Below are 18,928 nucleotides of genomic sequence, written 5' to 3'. Positions count from 1 at the left end.
TCATACAGATCTGCATTACGGATTTCCAACTATTTGATATACACAAACATATTGCACTAGTATAGGAAATGGGCATCGCTTGATAGCATCTAAACAGAAAAATAAGTGGACATCATCCAAACTTTAATTTTAAATCATAATGGCATTGGTGCAGTTTCTGTGATAATCATTTTCTTCTTTTTCTTTAAGCACATATAGTTGCACTAGTAATAAGGTAAACTGGTGTTAATAACATGAATCCTACCAACATTATTGTTGAAACACAGTACTTAGTATTAGCAGTGAAATAATCCATGGAGGGAACAAATGTCACTGCTTGTGCTATACCAGAAAGCAGTGAGGATCTATTAATGGCATATACAGCCATGTAAATTATAGTGATATTTTCTGTTGCAACATTTTCTGTCTTTAAGTACAAGTATTTCCTTGTACCCAGCATGCTGAGGTGTCAAATAAAGTTATTCACCAGATTACCGAACTCAAAGTTCTCTCTTGGTTCCAGAGGACGTTTACTTGTTCTTATGAAGTTGAAATTCTCACTGAAGACAAAGATTCACGACTAAATTTAATAGCCAAAAATGGGCTAATTCTGTCTTCTCCCAAAGCCTCTCAGTCCTACCAACATCACTGAATTCAGCCTAGAATGAAGAAGTAAAAAATGTAAGTAAAATTATTGAGTCAAAAGCTTTACTCTTCATTCCACTCTCTCCCTTTACATTTGGGGACCACATAGCTCCTTTCTGTGGCTGCTCAGGAAGTCACATGACACTATGGGGAAGGTAGAGCCTCCCATCACAAAATGCAAACACCACTTCCGCAATTATTTTAAAACTCATTGGCCAAGTCAGTCCAAAATCACCCCCAAACTAGGAGTTCAATCCTGGCCCTATCAAAGTTAATGGCAAGACTCCTCTTGACTTCAATAGACTGGAATTCCCCAAGGCCTTGTGTGGTATACTATGTTTCATGAGGAGGGACAGGAATGGCCTATATGGGTTATTTATGGGTGGAACTCTGGTTCAATGTTTTATTCATATTAAAACAACAGAAATATAGGGTAAAATTTTCAGTTCCTTCATTTGCTCGCATACTTCAGAAGCGTATGGGTTTGCACAGGGAAAACTTGTCCTGACTCTTAGAAAGACATGTTCAGTCTGTACAGATTTTGTGAGCACAGTTAAGAAGGACCAGTGAAAATTTGCCTGTCTGTGCAATTTCATTGTGCGTAGATGACAAGCAGACATACTTTGCCACAGTCATTTCCCAGTACGTAAAATAATTGAATATTGGCTGTTTTGGAATGTAGGGTGATAATTATACATGGTGAAAACATCAGCTGGGGTCTACAGGAACTGCAGACATTATGAAGGAGCCTTCTGAGGCTGCTTTGACGAAGCCACCTACTCTGGTTTGAATATCTTCATTACTAATCAATAAGGGTCTTGATGAATTCATCTAGATATTACACACAGCAAGTCTCTCTCTCACCCACACACAGACACAGACACACAGACACAGACAATTGATTTTGTCTCAACATTTCCATGTTAAGGAGCTTTGCAGATATAGTGACCCCGTTTTTGATCTCACTATCCTGCTGTAAATCAGGAATAATACCATTGAACTTAGTGGAGATGAGAGACCAGAACCAGTCCACACTTTGTTCTATGCATCTTCAAGACTCTGAATGAATGAATGATAATACTGAAGTGAGATAGCTGGGATTCAGCACAAAATGATGAAGTGTTGGACATTTGCTAAACCTTTGTAACAATTCTGAATATAAGGTGATTGATTATAATTTTGCAGTGCCACTGGGGTACATGGACATTCCGGATGTAGAGGCAGGAGAATTTCCAATATCTGCTGTTTTCACTGGCAAAACATAAATGACAGATGAACAAATGTGTTGTAATGCAAATGTAAGGCACACTGGAAAACATAATTCAAACCATACTTACAAAACAACAGGGTCCAAATTAGCTATTACCACTCAAGACAGAGATCTTGGCCTTATTGTGGTTAGTTTACTGAAAACGTTTTCTTTATCCGGAGCGGTAAAAAAGTTAATAAAATGTTAGGAACCATTAGGAAATGGATTGATAATAATGCAGAAAATATCTTAAAGCCACTATATAAATCTATAGTACAGCAGCAGCTTGAACAGTGCACACATTTCTGGTTGGCTCATCTGTAATATAATAGAGGATCTGGGAGCACCATTGAGAAGGGCAAACTGCTTAGAAACAAAGCTATTTACAGCCCAAGACTGAGGGTCCTCCTCTATAAGGCACCAAACCTGTCACACAGAGCACTTTTGGCAAGCCTGAAGTTTCACTTTTATACCCTTAGACACTCCAACTTTACCTGTGCCACAACCAGCACCATACTTTACACAGATGAGAGGTTATGAAAACCAATCTTACCAAATCCAAACAGGTTCTGCCAATCCCAAAGGACCAGCCACACTCCCAGGTCGATTTATACAGGGTGTCCCTGCTATAAGTTGCCCTGGTATACATCGGTTGCACACTAACATCATTGATGCTTGTAGGAAGAGATGCAAGGGGGAGAGGAAGTGCCCCATTCGTAACTGCGGATCCGATGCAAGTTGGATCCGCGTAACTCGGGGACTGCCTGTATATGCAACCACACTTAAGTTGCGGCCCTCGCCATCTGCTGTGAGTATCACTGTGTCCCCTGGGGCTTCCAAAGTTAAGTAGCCCCATTTTAATTCAATACCCCAGGATAAATTAAAGACTGTTCGAAGATTTCAAGAGTATAACACACACACTGTCCTTAGAAGTAAATTGTCCAAATAAAAGGCATGATATATAAACACCCACTTGTAAAAAATTTGATGCTAATGTTACTGTTTAACATGGGAATACATTTAGTGTTAATAAGTAACCCTGCAACAATGCAAATGATTCTCTTGCACGAAGAGAAAGCCTTTTGGGCTTGCTGGAATGGTAACTAGCACCTAGCCTAAGTCTACACTACAATTTTTCTCGGCCAAAAATATGCTAATGAGGGACCCTGCTATCTGCTTAGGTTTAAGAACCCATTCTCCAGATACTTACTGATGCTCTATCTCCCACCAACCCCCCCACCCTCTGTGACGGCGCGTTGGGGGTTCCCCGTCTCCTGCACCCCGAAATGGCACAAACAGACTGCACCAGCCAGTGGAATTGAGGGTGGTTTATTGCTCCTCCAGCACAGCGCAGCACAGATGTAATCTGGTTACAGGAACTGGGCTAGGATGCCTCAGGCCCCCTTGAGATGGGGGAGACTGGGCCCCTAAACTCCAGCCCCTTCCCCTAGGCTCTCCTCCATGCTCTTCCACAGTCTAACTAAATTCCCCTCCAGCCCTGCCCCCGCAGTCAGGGCAGCATTCCACCTTCCTTTGTTCCTCTCCATGGGGGGTGTCTGGCCACTGGTTCAACCAGTTTGGCCTTATCTCTGCCTAGCCAGGTTTTCCCTGCTGGGTCTTGCTCCAGACAGCAGGGGTCACCACAGCCCAGCAATTACCCCCACTACGTCACAGTTCTCCCCCCTCCGAGAGCGAACTGAGCAGGGTCACTCCGCTCGTGACCTAGGGAAGTTCGGGTCCTCTGCGTGGGAACCCGCCCCGGGGACATGGGTGCTCCCCTTGACTCAGGCCGGCCGTGGCAAGGCCCCACATGAGCTGGCTTCCCTCTGTCCACTCGCCGCCCCGCTCCAGGGCGACTGGCGCAGGCCTGTCCTCGGGGGTCACACCCACCCTTCCGCTGGCCTTGATCTCTGGCCAGGGTCTCTCGGGCTGGGCCCATGAGCCCAGCGAGCCTTCTCTGGACAGCCAGGGCGGCTTCCACCCCCGAAGCTCCATCCAGGGAGGTCTTCCCCTCCCATAACTCTCTCAGCAAGCCCAGAGGGTCTATCTGGGGTAGAGACCCCCAAGCCGCTTTCCTCCTGTCTTGGGCCTTCCCGCCCCTCTGGCAGGAGTCACAGGACCGGCAGTACCGCTGCACGGCTGTAAAGATTCCTGGCCAATAGAAGTGCTGGAGCAGCTTCAGCCGGGTGCTCCGGATCCCCCGGTGGCCCCCAACGGGGACATCGTGGGCCAAATACAGCAGCTTGAGGCGATACTTTCGGGGGACGACCAGCTGCCGCTGGACACCCCATGCCCTCGCCTTCCTGGGGGGGAGCCACTCACGGAACAGGAGCCCACGCTCCCGCAGGAATCTCTCCTGGCCACCTCTCCCCTGGGGCTGAGCTGCATGGAGGCCAGCCTGGTCCCTCAGCCTCTGCAAGGAGGGGTCTGCCTGCACCTCAGCCTGGAATTCAGCTGCTGAGGCAGGGATCGGGACCTGTCCCCCACCTCTGCCTAGGTCCGGAGTCCCAGCCTGGCTGGACCCCGTGTCCACTGGGATGGGACCCTGAGGACGCTGCCAGGAGTCCTTCCCTGGACCCACGTTGTCGGCCCCCCGCTGGCTCTGGCTCCGGGTAGGGACTAGAGCCCGCTGGGATCCATGGGGCCACTCCTCTAGGTCATTCCCCATCAGCACCTCGGTGGGCAAGTGCGGGTGCACCCCCACTTCCTTGAGGCCCTCCTTGGCCCCCCATTTCAGATGCACCCTGGCTACAGGCACCTTAAACGGGGACCCGTCTATGCCCTTCAGGGTCAGCTGCGCGTGGGGTAGTATCCGCTCCTGGGCCACTATGTCGGATCGGGCCAGAGTCACCTCCGCCCCCGTGTCCCAGAAGCCCGTCACCTTCCTACCATCCACCTCCAGGGGTATGAGGCACTCGCTCCGCAGGGGCCGTCCTGCCCCCACCCGGTACACGGAGAAATCCGCCTCCTGAGAATCAGACCTCCCAGGGGAGGTGCACTGAGCATCCTTCCCCTCTCTCTGAGCTGAGGTTTGCCTGCCAGCCCCTGCCTCTAGGGCAGCCTGCCCTTCCTCCCGCCCCAGCCAGTTAACCCTGGAAAGTCCCCGGTCCCGGGACCTGGTGCACTGAGCCCTCTTGTGGCCTTTTTGCCCACAGCGCTGGCAAGTTAGGCTTTGGGCTGTCTCTGTCCAGGCCCTGGCTGGTTCTCTGGGGCGCAGACGACCTGTTCCTTGGTCTCGCCCCGTAGTTGACTCCCTCCGTCGCTCAGCCGAGATCCGGTCTCTGCGCGGTTCCCTTTCTCTCCGGGACTCCCGTTCACACCCGGACCGGCTCTCCGTGAACTCATCCGCCAGCCTCCCGGCCTCCTGGGGGTTCTCTGGTCTCCGGTCCTTGAGCCACAGCCTCAGTTTGGGTGGGCACGCTTCATAGAACTGCTCCATCATGACCAGCTTGAGCAGCTCCTCTGCGGTCTGGGCTCCGACTCCAGACACCCACTTGCGGCAGTATTGCGCCAGGCGGGAGGCCAGATCCACATAGGTCTCCCGTGGCCCTTTCTGTACCCCCCGGAACTTCTTCCTGTACATCTCGGGGGTCAGCCCGAACTTGTGCAGCAGGGCCTCCTTGACTCGGTTGTAATCCCCGGGCTGTAGGTCCTCCAGCTGACTGAGCACTCCGGCCGCCTCCTGGCTCAGTGCGGGGATGAGCTCCTGCAGCCAGTCAGCTGGGGGAACCCGTTGCAGTCCACAGGCCCTCTCAAAGGCACTGAGGAACCCGTCTATGTCACCCATGTCCTTCAATTGGGCCACCACGGGCCTCTCCAAGCGTCTGGCATCCCCGGGACCCTGGGGCCCATCCGCACTTGGTGCAGCCGGGGCCCCGCAGGTTCTCCGCTCTGCCATGGCCAGCTCATGCTGCCGCTGCCTCTCTCGATCTTGGCGATCCCTTTCTCGGTCCTGGCGGTCCCTCTCTCGGTCCTCTACTTCCAATTCCTTGATCCGCAGCTGGATCTCCAGCCGCCGCAGCTCTGCTTGGCTGGCCCCTGCCCTAGATGGGCTGCAGCTTGCAGGCCTCCTGGGGGAAGCTGTCTCATCTCTCCTGTGGGTTCCAGCGCTCCTCCCCCTCTCTGAGCCTGACACACTCTCAGGGGGGGTCTGGCTGCTTCCCCTGGGGACAAGATCCTGGCCCTGTGGCTGGTCGTTCTCTTCTAGCTGAGCAATCAGCTGGGCCTTGGTTGCTTTCCGCACAGGCAAGCCCCTCTCTCTGCACAGCCCCACCAGCTCTGCCTTCAAGAGTCGGGCGTAGGCCATCTGCCCGCTGGGCCCCTCGGTGCAGACTCACCAGTCTAGTGCTGCAGCGCCCCACGATTCCCAGGAACCGCTTCGCTCTGTCTCCAGCACGCCTGGCTCCAGGGCTCTTGCTTCTACTGCGCCTTGTCGCTCGCCGCTGGAAGCTTCATCCACGGGGTGCCGTGGATCCCACTTCTGACACCAGTGTGACGGCGCGTTGGGGGTTCCCCGTCTCCTGCACCCCGAAATGGCACAAACAGACTGCACCAGCCAGTGGAATTGAGGGTGGTTTATTGCTCCTCCAGCACAGCGCAGCACAGATGTAATCTGGTTACAGGAACTGGGCTAGGATGCCTCAGGCCCCCTTGAGATGGGGGAGACTGGGCCCCTAAACTCCAGCCCCTTCCCCTAGGCTCTCCTCCATGCTCTTCCACAGTCTAACTAAATTCCCCTCCAGCCCTGCCCCCGCAGTCAGGGCAGCATTCCACCTTCCTTTGTTCCTCTCCATGGGGGGTGTCTGGCCACTGGTTCAACCAGTTTGGCCTTATCTCTGCCTAGCCAGGTTTTCCCTGCTGGGTCTTGCTCCAGACAGCAGGGGTCACCACAGCCCAGCAATTACCCCCACTACGTCACACCCTCCCGTTCCCCTCTCCTATTTATTTTGAGTGTAGCACCTAAAAAAAATATGGCAAGCAGAAGTGTTTAAACAGTTGAGAGGGCCGCATGGTACGGTGTTGTACAGGGAGTCCTGGTTTCTAGTTTCAGCACTGCCTCTCTTGTATGACTTGTGCAAGTCACTTCATCCTTTAGTTCTGTCATCTCTGTCTTTTCTAGATTATAAACTGTCTAAGCAGGGCCTGTCCCCTTACTATGGGACAATTTACTCTGCAGCAGGAGTAGTCGTCTCCAGCTGCAGGAGGCATACCTGCTTTAGCTCTGATCAAACTAACACGCAGAAATAGTGCAGAAGAGGGCTGTGCCCACAAAAGCACATGATACCGTCTACATGTTGTGTGTCTATAAAGTGCTACCAGACCATTTACTGTTGGACTAGCAAGCATGAGGGACAAAGGACATTGCTAAATCCATTTGAGCTGGGACAGTTACTCGTGAGGATTAGGAACTATGTTTGTGGTATTTTTCCGAGCTAATGCCATGTAACTTCTTTTCATCTTGCATTAAAAGTTTCTTTTCTACACTCAAACTCTGTGCTTGTGAGTGTGGAAGCATTGCCTCTCAGAGGTGCCCAGGGATGTATGAATTTCCCAGGCTACTTGGTGGGGGCTCAAGCCAGTTCTGTGTGAGATGGATGAAAAGGGACCCCTAGATATTGAACCCGGCCCTGGCTGCTGCTGGCACTACTTGGAAGAAGGGTTACATGTGTAACAATTTCATGCATAAATGTTTCATGTTACTGGTTGCCCTCCAGCCAAGAATGTAACTTTGCCTATAGTTATAGCCACATTATGGCTACATTAGGTATGTCTACACTGTAGTTATTTTTTGGAAAAAGATACACAAATTGGGGTTCAGAATTTGTGTACCTTTTTCTGATTCTTTTTTCAGAAAAGGCTTTTCCAAAATTTGGCCCATCTACATGTGGCCAAATGTGGGAAAAACCTCCTCTTTTGGAAGAGCCCTTATTCCTCATAAAATAGGAATACAGGGCTTCCAAAAGAGCATGCCTGCTTTTTTGGAAACTAATCTGAAAAAGCAGATGCGTTCCCTGGACATGGCAGAGAACTCTGGTATCCTGGAAAAACTCTGTAGCATAGACATAGCCTGTGTCATGTGTTCTGATAATGGTACCCATCATAGCATGGGTGTCACCCTTACCCCAAACCATTGAAGTTTTGGCTCCTACACCCAGCCTGCCTGTTCCCCATCTCCAAAATTTGGACTGAACTTTAAAAACAAGAGTTCCTATGTGGCTCAACAGGGTTGACTAGTAACTCAGTCCGTGGTGACCACCCAAATTTGTGTTTTAGCTAGAGGCTGTCAGATTGAACAACTGGGCAATGAAGTAGTCAACCTGACCAAACACCATTGGTGGGACATTTTCAAACACTGGTCCCCCAAAGCCTTGGGAATTCTAAAGGTCTTCATGCACCCTATTGTTCTTTTATTAATTGTTGTTGGTATATTCTATTGTACTTCTGTACTTATGCTGTTATACCAGATTGTTGGTTCAACAAGTCACCAAACTGCATCAACTGTTTGGGGGGGGGGGGGGTGTCAGGGTACACCCCCCCCACCATGCCTCAGTGCCCCAACTGTCCTCATCTAGCCCCTCTCAGGGCAAGTTACAGTCTGTACAGGTTGCTCATCATTGATATTGGGGTTCTCTCTAATGCCCAGCTTACCTAGGCTGCTTTATAATCTTCCTCTGAACCCTGGACCTTGCCTCCAGCCCCTAGGCAGGGGGAGTCTTGACTATCCCCACCTGATCTTCCTCCTGGGAACTGCTGCTTCCTCTGCAGTCAACCCTTCACTGGCTCCACCCTCTAAGCAAACTGTGCTTCTCTATATAGCTGCTGGCTGGGCCCTCACTCGTCCTAACGCCTTCAGCTGGCCTCTCCAAGCCAACTGTGCTGCACTAGACAGGTGCCAGCTGGGCTCTCACTTGCCCTAACGGCTTCAGCTGGCCTCTTCAAGCAAACTGTGCTTCACTAGATAGCTACCAGGTGGGTTCTCACTAGCCCTAACAGCTTCAGCTGGCCTCTCTGTTCCCAGCCCCCAGATCAGGGCCTGAGTCCTGGTCTTAAAGGGCCAGTGCAGGGCAGGCACCCTGTCACAGGGGGATGCTGACTAACTGTGTTATGATTGAATTATCAATCAAGAGGCAATTATGTAACCAATTAGACACAACCCTCCTCCCTACTGGTAGCTGACTGGACTACTCCTCTGCTTTCTCCTTTCCCTCTGGCCCTATTGCTCTAAGGTACAATTTATGTTAAGCTGTGTATTATGCCTTTGGTATGTTCACCTATAGTATTTACATTAGGTCTTTTTAGTATGTCAAGCAATTCAATTTATGGTAGGTTTCTGGTTACTCAAGAAACCATATGGCTTAATGCACATGTAAGCCGGCTGTGCTCGGGGAAGCGCCGCTCCCCTTCATGGTCAACGGATGGCCACTCCGACCCACTACATGCTGTGTTGTCAACTGGGTAATTAGTGGAGGCAGAGGTCCTAAGTGTAGGCCTTCTCACTGGGTGAGCTGCAACAAAGAGTCCAGAAAGCTTGCCCTCAGTTCAGGGTGGGTGGAAAATAAACAGTCTAAAGGCCTGGCCTCAGTTCAGGGCAAGCAGTAATTAAACACTTCAAAGGCCTGGCCTCAGTTCAGGATGGGCAATAAATAAACAATTCAAAGGCCTGGCCTCGGTTCAGGGCGGGCGATAAATAAACAATTCAAAGGCCCGGCCTCGGTTTGGGGCGGGCGGTAACGAAACAGTTCAAAGGCCCGGCCTCAGTTTGGGGCGGGCGGTAACGAAACAGTTCAAAGGCCCAGCCTCGGTTTGGGGCAGGCAGTAACTAACCAAACAGTTCAGAGCCAAGCCCTTGCTTAGAGCATAGCAACAGTGGGTGCAAGCTGTTATTCAGGCAAAGCCAAAGGAAGAGACTTCCACATGAGAGTTGAATGGCAGGGTGCACACAGGCCCACCCACTCTACTGTGTCCCAGCCCAGGGCCCTGGTAGCAGCAGAGCAGTCTGGCTCAGCCAACAGGCGGTCAGCTTTCCCTCGGATACTTCCAGACTCCCTCTGCGGATATAGCTGGGTTCCGGGCCAGCCCTTGCTTTGGCTCCTCGGGCCAGGTAGATAGTTTGTCCAGGTTGTCTGGGAGCTGGAGGCCTGACGGCCCTGGCCAGTCCTCTGCTTCACCGGGGGCCCACTCCTCCAGCGAGGGAGAGGGAAGCTTCTGGCTCTTGAAGCTGCTGGGCTCTCACTGGCCTCCTTGGTAGGCTTTTTGTATCACTGGCTCCTTCCCCTGGCTGGGACTGGGGGCAACCCCCCTGCGTTCCTCCTCCCCTGGGGCCGACCCTCCCCCTTCCACGCGGCAGAGGAAACCCCCTGTGCGCTGCCTTTTCCAGGACTTACCCCCCTCCTGGCTGCATGGAAGCCGTGCTCCAGATAAGGCATGGTAAATGAAGGGGCAGAGTTTGGAATTTGGCACCCCATGCAACTTGGCGCCCTAGGTGGCTGCCTAGTTTGCCTATAGGCACAGGCCGCCACTGACTATCTTGCATTTCAGCTGTGATTAATATGGATGGAATGGCCACCAGCGCACCTGTGCTTTTTCCTCTTTCCTCTTCTTTTGAAAAAACTCCCTCTTCCCTGTCCACACATGCCTTTTCCCAAAAGAGCTCTTTCAGAAAAGACATTCTTCCTTGTAGAATGAGGTTTACCAATGTTGGAAAAACCCCTGCGTTCTTTCGATTCTCTTTTGAAAGAATGCAATAGCAGTGTGGATGTAAGTGAATTTTTTTTTGGAAAAACAGCCATTTTTCCGAAAAAACCCTGCAGTCTAGACTCACCCTAAGCTTTCATTGGACACCTCACATAGCCCTCTATGCACAGAATTTGGAGGCAAACACACAACAGTGGCTGCAACAATAATCTGCATTTTCCTATTAAAATCCAATAACATGACACCCATCCTCTGGCTGCAAGGATGGTGTCGCCAGGAGTGCTTCGGCTTCCTTGACCACGGGGTGCTCTTCCAGGAAGGACTGCTTGGCAGAGATGGAGTTCACCTTTCCAGGAGCGGGAAGGCCTTGTTTGGACACAGACTGGCTAACCTTGTGAGGAGGGCTTTAAACTAGGTTCGATGGGGACAGGTGAGCAAAGCCCACAGGTAAGTGCTGAATGTGTGGGAGTGGGAGATGGGTTGGAAATGGGGGGGACTACGGCCTATAATGGCAAGGAGAAAGGAGGGTCAGGGCACAACAGGGAGGCAAGATCAAATCAGTATCTTAGATGCCTATATACAAATGCGAGAAGTATGGGTAATAAGCAGGAAGAACTGGAATTGCTAACAAATAAATACAACTATGATATCATTGGTATTACAGAAACCTGGTGGGATGGGATGCACGATTGGAATGTTGGTATGGAAGGGTACAGCTTGCTCAGGAAGGACAGACAGGGAAAAAAGGGAGGAGGCTTTGCCTTGTATATTAAAAATGTACACACTTGGACTGAAGTGGAGATGAACGTAGGAGATAGCTGTGTAGAGAGTCTCTGGGTTAAGCTAAAAGGGGTAAAAAACGAGGGTGATGTCATGCTAGGAGTCTACTACAGGCCACCTAGCCAGGTGGAAGAGGTGGATGAGGCCTTTTTTAAACAATTAACAAAACTATCCAAAGCCCAAGATTTGGTGGTGATGGGGGACTTCAACTATCCAGACATATGTTGGGAAACTAACACAGCGAGGCACAGGCTATCCAATAAGTTTCTGGACTGCATTGGAGACAACTTTCTGTTTCAGAAGGTTGAAAAAGCTACCAGAGGAGAAGCTGTTCTGGATTTGATTTTAACAAATAGGGAGGAACTAGTTGAGAACTTGAAAGTGGAAGACAGTATGGGGGACAGTGATCACGAAATAATAGAGTTCATGATCTTAAGGAAAGGTAGAAGGGAGACCAGCACAATTGAGGTAATGGATTTCAGGAAGGCAGATTTTGATAAGCTCAGAGAACTTGTAGGTAAGGTCCCATGGGAAGCAAGACTGAAGGGAAAAACAACTGAGGAGAGTTGGAAGTATTTCAAAGGGACGTTGTTAAGGGCCCAAAAGCAAACAATTCCGCTGTGTAGGAAAGATAGAAAATATGGCAAAAGACCAGCTTGGCTTAACAAGGAGATCTTGCATGATCTCAAAATAAAAAAGGAGTCATATAAAAAATGGAAACTAGGACAAATAACAAAGGATGAATATAGGCAAGCAACAGGGGAATGCAGGGGCAAGATTAGAAAGGCAAAGGCACAAAATGAGATCAGACTAGCTACAGGCATAAAGGGAAACAAGAAGACCTTTTATAAATACATTAAAAGCAAGAGGAAGACCAAGGACAGGGTAGGCCCGCTGCTCAGTGAGGAGGGAGAAGCAGTAACAGGAAACTTGGAAATGGCGGAGATGCTCAATGACTTCTTTGTTTCGGTCTTCACCGAGAAGTCTGGAGGTGTGCCTAACGTAGTGAATACAAGCAGAGAGAGGGTAAGTTTAGAAGATAGGACACACAAAGAACAAGTTAAAAATCAATTAGGAAAGTTAGATGTCAGCAAGTCACCAGGTCCTGATGAAATGCATCCCAGGATACTCAAGGAGCTGATAGAGGAGGTATCTGAGCCTTTAGTTATGATCTTTGAAAAATCATGGAAGACGGGAGATACCAGAAGACTGGAAAAGGGCAAATATTGTGCCCATCTATAAAAAGGGGAATAAGAACAACCCAGGAAACTACAGACCGGTCAGTTTAACGTCTGTCCCAGGGAAGATAATGGAGCAGGTAATTAAGGAAATCATATGCAAACACTTGGAAGGTAATAAAGTGATAGGGAATAGCCAGCATGGGTTTGTGAAGAACAAGTCATGCCAAACTAATCTGATAGCTTTCTTTGATAGGATAACGAGCCTTGTGGATAAGGGAGAAGCGGTGGATGTCATATACCTAGACTTTAGTAAGGCATTTGATACGGTCTCGCATGATATTCTTATTGATAAACTAGGCAAATATAACTTAGATAGGGCCACGATAAGGTGGGTGCATAATTGGCTGGATAACCGTAGTCAGAGAGTAGTTGTTAACGGAGCTAAATCCTGCTGGAAAGGGATAACAAGTGGAGTTCCGCAAGGGTCTGTTTTGGGACCCGTACTGTTCAATACCTTCATCAATGATGTAGATATTGGGATAGAGAGTACGCTTATTAAGTTTGCAGATGATACCAAACTGGGTGGGGTTACAACTTCTTTGGAGGATAGGGACATAATTCAAAATGACCTTAGCAAGTTAGAGAAATGGTCAGAGGTAAACAGGATGAGGTTTAATAAAGAGAAATGGAAAGTGCTCCACTTAGGAAGGAACAATCAGTTCCATACATACAAGATGGGAAGCGACTGTCTAGGAAGGAGCATGGCGGAAAGGGATCTAGGGGTCATAGTGGACCACAAGTTGAATATGAGTCAACAGTATGATGCTGTTGCAAAAAAGGCAAATATGATTCTAGGTTGTATCAACAGGTGTGTTGTAAGCAAAACTCGTGAAGTCATTCTGCCGCTCTACTCTGCACTAGTTAGGCCTCAGCTGGAGTACTGTGTCCAGTTCTGGGCGCCACATTTCAAGAAAGATGTGGAGAAATTGGAAAGGGTACAGAGAAGAGCGACAAGAATGATTAAAGGTCTAGAGAACATGACCTATGAAGCCAGGCTTCATGAACTGGGCTTGTTTAGTTTGGAAAAAAGAAGATTAAGGGGGGACATGATAGCGGTTTTCAAATATCTAAAAGGATGTCACAAGGAGGAAGGAGAAAATTTGTTCCTCTTGGTTTCTGAGGACAGGACAAGGAGTAATGGGCTTAAAGTGCAGCAAGGGAGGTTTAGATTGGACATTAGGAAAAAATTCCTAACTGTCAGGGTGGTCAAATATTGGAATAAATTGCCAAGGGAGGTGGTGGAATCTCCCTCTCTGGAGATATTTAAGAACAGGTTAGATAGACATCTGTCAGGGATGGTGTAGATGGAGCTTGGTCTTGCCTTGAGGGCAGGGGGCTGGACTCGATGACCTCTCGAGGTCCCTTCAGTCCTATGATTCTATGATTCTAAGATAACAGATTTGGACAAAGTACAAAGAAGGGCAACAAAAGGGATATGGGACAGCTTCCAGTCTAGGAGACATTAAGAAGACTGGGAACATTCAATTTAGAAAAAGAAGCCACTGCAAAATCCTGTTCATTAAACACAAAGATATTTACTGCTTTATTGGATTTACCTATACAATCCTAACATCACAACTATAAAAATAGCTATAAAATAATGTCAAGTCCATGACAGTGAAGTTTTATAGTACAGGCGGTCCCCGGGTTACATGGATCCGACTTACATCAGATCCCTACTTACAAACGGGGTGAGGCAACCCCGTACTATCTGCTTCCCCCCAGCAGACCAGGGAGACGCAAAGCTAGCGCCCCCCCTAGCATACTAGGGAGACGTGGAGCGACTTTTCTCAGCAGACACCTCAGCTTGAGAATAAAGGACTGAGGGAAGTGAGGTGTGGGAGAATAAAACTGAGCTCTGGAGAAATGTTTGGCTAGAGTTTCCCCTACAATATGTACCAGTTCCGACTTACATACAAATTCAACTTAAGAACAAACCTACAGTCCCTATCTTGTACGTAACCCGGGGACTGCCTGTAGATTTAGTATATCACACAAGGCCATGTTTTATCACACAGGGCCAGGTGTACATTTACTTTTACTTCAACAAGATTATATTGGGCATGGTAATTTTTTGCTCTTGATGGTTTGTATCCTACATGTTTAACAATCGAAGTAAAATGCACAATATAAGCAAAAATATCACCCCACTACCACTCCCCTGGCCATCCTGACTCTGCCAACAGCTGTCCCAGGATGCAGGGACTGTCTTAGGGCCCAATTTAGGAGTGGGACATGGGTTTTGACTACTCACTGATCATGGATCTGGGTTTTGACTAGTCACTGAGCCGCCAGGCCCAACAGTGGCTAGGGTTACCAGGTAGACCCCGCCAAAAAAACAGACACACTTGAGCAGGGCGGAGTGGGGGGGACTGGCCGGAAGGGGGCAGGGCTGGCCGGGAGGGGGGCAGGGCGGGAAGCAGAGCTGGTAGGGAGGGCCCGGGGGCCAGCTACGAGGAAGGGGGGGACGCGAGGGGGGTGGGAAGCAGAGCTGGGGGGCGGTCAGGGGCCGCAGGGCTGGCCAGGAGGAGGGAAAGGCCCGGAGGGGCGGGAAGCAGACCTGATGGGGGAGGGGAGGGGAGGATGCAGCCACTGACTGCAGCCGGAGTCCAAGGGGCTGCACCCCCAGCAGGCACTCCCTTTAGTTGTGAGCAGAGGCTGGGCCCCACCTGTCTTTTGCACGCGACCACAGGCTCTCAGCTGGGAGGCGGGGCCGCAATTGGTGCTGGGAGCCTCTGGTCATGAGCAGAAGCTGGGCGGGGAGAGTGGCTGGGAGTCCCAGTCCCCGACCCACCTGGCTTTTGCCCACGACCACAGGCTCCCAGCACCAATCGCGCCCTGCCTCCCAGTCGCTCCCACATCCCCGCCAGGCTCCCAAATCAACCCGGCCAGGGCTTTGTCAAGCCGAGACTTATAAACCTCTAGGGATGGAGACTCCACTACTTCCCTAGGTAACCCATTCCAGTGCTTCACCACCCTCCTAGTGAAATAGTTTTTCCTAATATCCAACCTGGACCTCTCCCACCACAACTTGAGACCATTGCTCCTTGTTCTGCCATCTGTCACTACTGAGAACAGCCTCTCTCCATCCTCTTTGGAACCTCCCTTCAGGAAATTGAAGGCTGCTATCAAATCCCCCCTCACTCTTCGCTTCTGCAGACTAAACAGCCTCTCCTGGGATCTGGGATCTATTCTGGTTGGGTGATGTGGGGAAGTTACTTTGCTTCCCTGTTCCTCAGCTTCCTCCTCTATATAAAAAGAGGAAATTGATGACCTCCTGCAATAGGGCTCATTGCCTCTCACGAGCACCATGCCAATTGGAGGTGTGTCTGTGGCTACTGGCCTGCTGTGCTAGGCTATTTGTGATGACCCAGGCTGGCAGCTATTGACCCAGGTAGGTTTTCAGTGACTCAGCCCCCCAAACAAGGCCACCTGGGAAACAAACACACAAAACAGACCCTTTCTGGGGTAAACTATCCAACAGAGCCTATCATAGCTCTCTCCAACCTAAACCTCTCCTGCTGAAATTTAAGCCCATTGCTTCTTGCCCTAAGAAGGAGGGAAGAAGTGCTATTACTCGACCAGGGACTCTAAACCCTTGACCCTCAAATTAAGAGTCAGATGCCTAGCACACGAACTAGCCAGGCTCCTTGAAGGAGCACTTTTGGTCTATTGCATAAATGTGTGAATTTGGAAATGTAATTTGAAAACATTTTATGTTTATTTTGAAGGTCCACTAGATGGCAGCATAACCAAAGCATTAAACCAGTGGTCTTCAGTCTTTCTACACCCAAGATCACTTTTCAAATGTCAGGACAAGCCAAGACCCCACCCCTTCCTTGAGGCCCCGCCCTCTCTGTTCCCCTCCTCACCATCACTTGGTGTACATCTAGACTACAGGCTTCTGTCAACAGAAGTTTTGTCGACAGATACTGTCGACAAAACTTCTGTTGACAAAGAGCGCCTAGACTACATTCAGTTCTGTCGACAAAGCAAGCTGCTTTGTCGACATGGTAGTGTAGACGCAAAGGACAGTTTACATGCAATAACACCTTCTGTCGACAGAACTCTGTCGACAGAAGGCATTATGTCTCGTAAAATGAGGTTTATCAGCGTCAACAAACTGCTGAGTTCTGTCGACGTTATGGCGACAGAACTCAGCGGTAGTGTAGACGCAGGTATAGTTTTGTCGACAAAAGTCCACTTTTGTCGACAAAACCCTATAGTCTAGACACACCCTTGCTGTCCCCAGTCCTTATACACTTTCACTGGGTTGAGACAGAAGGTGCAGGCTCTGGGGTGGGAATGAGGGATTTGGGTGTGGAAAGGGGTGCAAGCTCTGGGAGGGAATTTGGATTCAGGAGGAGGTGAAGGGGATGCTGGCTCCAGGCTGCGGAATGTTGGGGTCAGGTGGAAGGTTGGGATGCTGAGCAAGCCACAGGCTTGTGGATGTGAGGGTGCAGGAGTTTGGGTTGGGGTGCGTGAGGGGATCAGGGCAGGGCGATTGGGAGTATAAGGGGTTCAGGACACAGATATTTGAGGTGTGTGGATGGTGCAGGAGTGTTGTAGCAGAAGATTAAGGATGTGTGGATGCAGGAATTTGGGGATGTGAGAGGATCAGGATAGGGGGTTCCAGTGTATGATAGGCTACGATTTGGGATGCGGGGGGAGAGAGGAGGCCGCAGGAGTATTATGATGCTGTGGTCAGATGGGGGCTTGGCCCCAAATGGGGGCTTGTTGACCAGGCTTTATTTTTAAATAAAATATTATGTCAACACAAAAGGTTTCAGCATTGTTTTTATTTATGGGAGGGGTGGGGAACCTGTTTTGAGTCAGGAGTCACTGACCCACAGAAAAGTCAGCGAGATGCAAAAAACCAACCGCTCCAAAACCCCCCAAGCCTCATTAATGTGGCCCCAACTGTGCTGGTGGCTGCAGGGGACAGGATGCTGGTGGGGGCAGAGGACAGGGTGCTGGGGCAGGGAGCAGGTGTTAGAGGCAGAATGCTGGTGGGGGCTGGGGCAGGGTACTCGTGGGGGGTTCTTGCTGGGGAGGGGACAGGGACAGCTGGGGATCCTGCAGCTGTGTGTCAGATCCGAGCCTCAGGAAGCATGTACGCTGCTTCCCCCTCCCCAAACAGCCAGCGTGTTTCCGGAACAGCCCGGTCTGTCATGCGCCATTGACTTACTTCCCCTGGTGCCTTCCTGCATGGGTATGGGTGTGTGTGTGCGCGCGCATGCGCAAAGTAGAAGTTCTGGGACTGTGCGCCAGCTCCAACTGCTCAAGAAGCGTGCACCCTGTTCCTCCACTCCCCACAGCAGCCACACACTTCCTGAGCAGTTGGAGCTGCTGTGGTCCCAGGACTCTTATTCCACTCTGCCCCCCCCCCCCCGACCACCCCGTGCAGGAAGGCAGCATGGAAAGGAAGTTGCCGTCGCATGATAGACTGGGCTATTCAGGAAATGCGCCGGCTATTTGTGGGAGGGGAGCAGTCTGCGCACTTTCTGAAACCCCGGACGTGGTGCACAGCTGCAGGACTTCCCCTCCACCCCGCAGGAAGCCACTGCTACCTCCATTGTCACTGGAGATAGTGTCAGCGGGGGCTTCTTCTTGGGGGTGAAGGAAAATGGGGTGGGCCCGAATGCCTCGTGATCGACTGGTCGAACCCCACTGATCAACCAGTCAATCATGATCACGTGGTGACCGCGGCATTAAACTAATACGCAACTACTTTATTAACTGGAGAATTAGGACAGGATGTCTGTGAAACAATATTTATAATTTACCTTATTCCACTGACACATCACATGTGGGGACTGCTCCATATGTAAGCTATTTTAGATGATAGTTGAAGGAACACTATCGCCACTGATTATTCTGACTCTGATATATTCCTACCAATACAACTTCTGGGGAGTAAGCATATAAACTCTACTGAGAATGATGAGTGAGTACTACTATCAAGCTAGGAGGTATGATGAGCAGGAAAGTGTGAATGAATAGGTGGAAAGTAGGTAAAATTAGGGCTACATATGGGATTGGATGTATTCCTGGTGGTTTCCTCACAAGTCATAATCTTTAATTCCTGGAGACTCCAGGACAATCCATTTGAGGGGGTTAATATCTGTGACTGTTGCTTTGTGGTTGTAATGTTTCTCTTTATTCTTACCTGTTATGGGGTGCGTGGGCATGCCCCACTTGGGGCCCGCAAGCCCACGCCCCACTGTCGGTCCCGCAAAAAAAAATCCACGCTGCGTGCTCCCTGTCACCCACCCTGCCCCGAGTCCGGCAGGGGTGGTCCTCTCCTAAAGTCCTCTCCTCCAGTGCGTCGGCGGGCTGG

At 50.1% G+C, this 18,928-nt stretch overlaps 1 protein-coding gene across 3 annotated transcripts in view; it reads right to left on the bottom strand.

Moving 5' to 3' along the window:
• Positions 1–8,643, bottom strand: part of LOC102456534 (calcium-activated chloride channel regulator 1-like) — a 56,094-nt gene extending 47,451 nt beyond the window's left edge. The window contains exons 1-2 of one of the 3 annotated variants that reach the window (XM_075937127.1): positions 8,522–8,643; positions 467–638 (exon numbers count right to left, since the gene is read on the bottom strand). The gene's annotated coding sequence lies outside the window, so the exon portion shown is untranslated. The remainder of the gene's footprint in view (positions 1–466; positions 639–8,521) is intronic. The other 2 variants (XM_075937128.1, XM_075937129.1) reach the window with 2 other exon arrangements.
• Between the last annotated feature and the right edge of the window lie 10,285 nt (positions 8,644–18,928).

The sequence above is a fragment of the Pelodiscus sinensis genome, chromosome 9 (genome assembly GCF_049634645.1).
Source record: "Pelodiscus sinensis isolate JC-2024 chromosome 9, ASM4963464v1, whole genome shotgun sequence".
Classification (NCBI taxonomy): Eukaryota; Metazoa; Chordata; order Testudines; family Trionychidae; genus Pelodiscus; species Pelodiscus sinensis.
The sequence above is the reverse complement of the archived record's forward strand: the minus strand, read 5'-3'. Positions and strand labels throughout refer to the sequence as shown.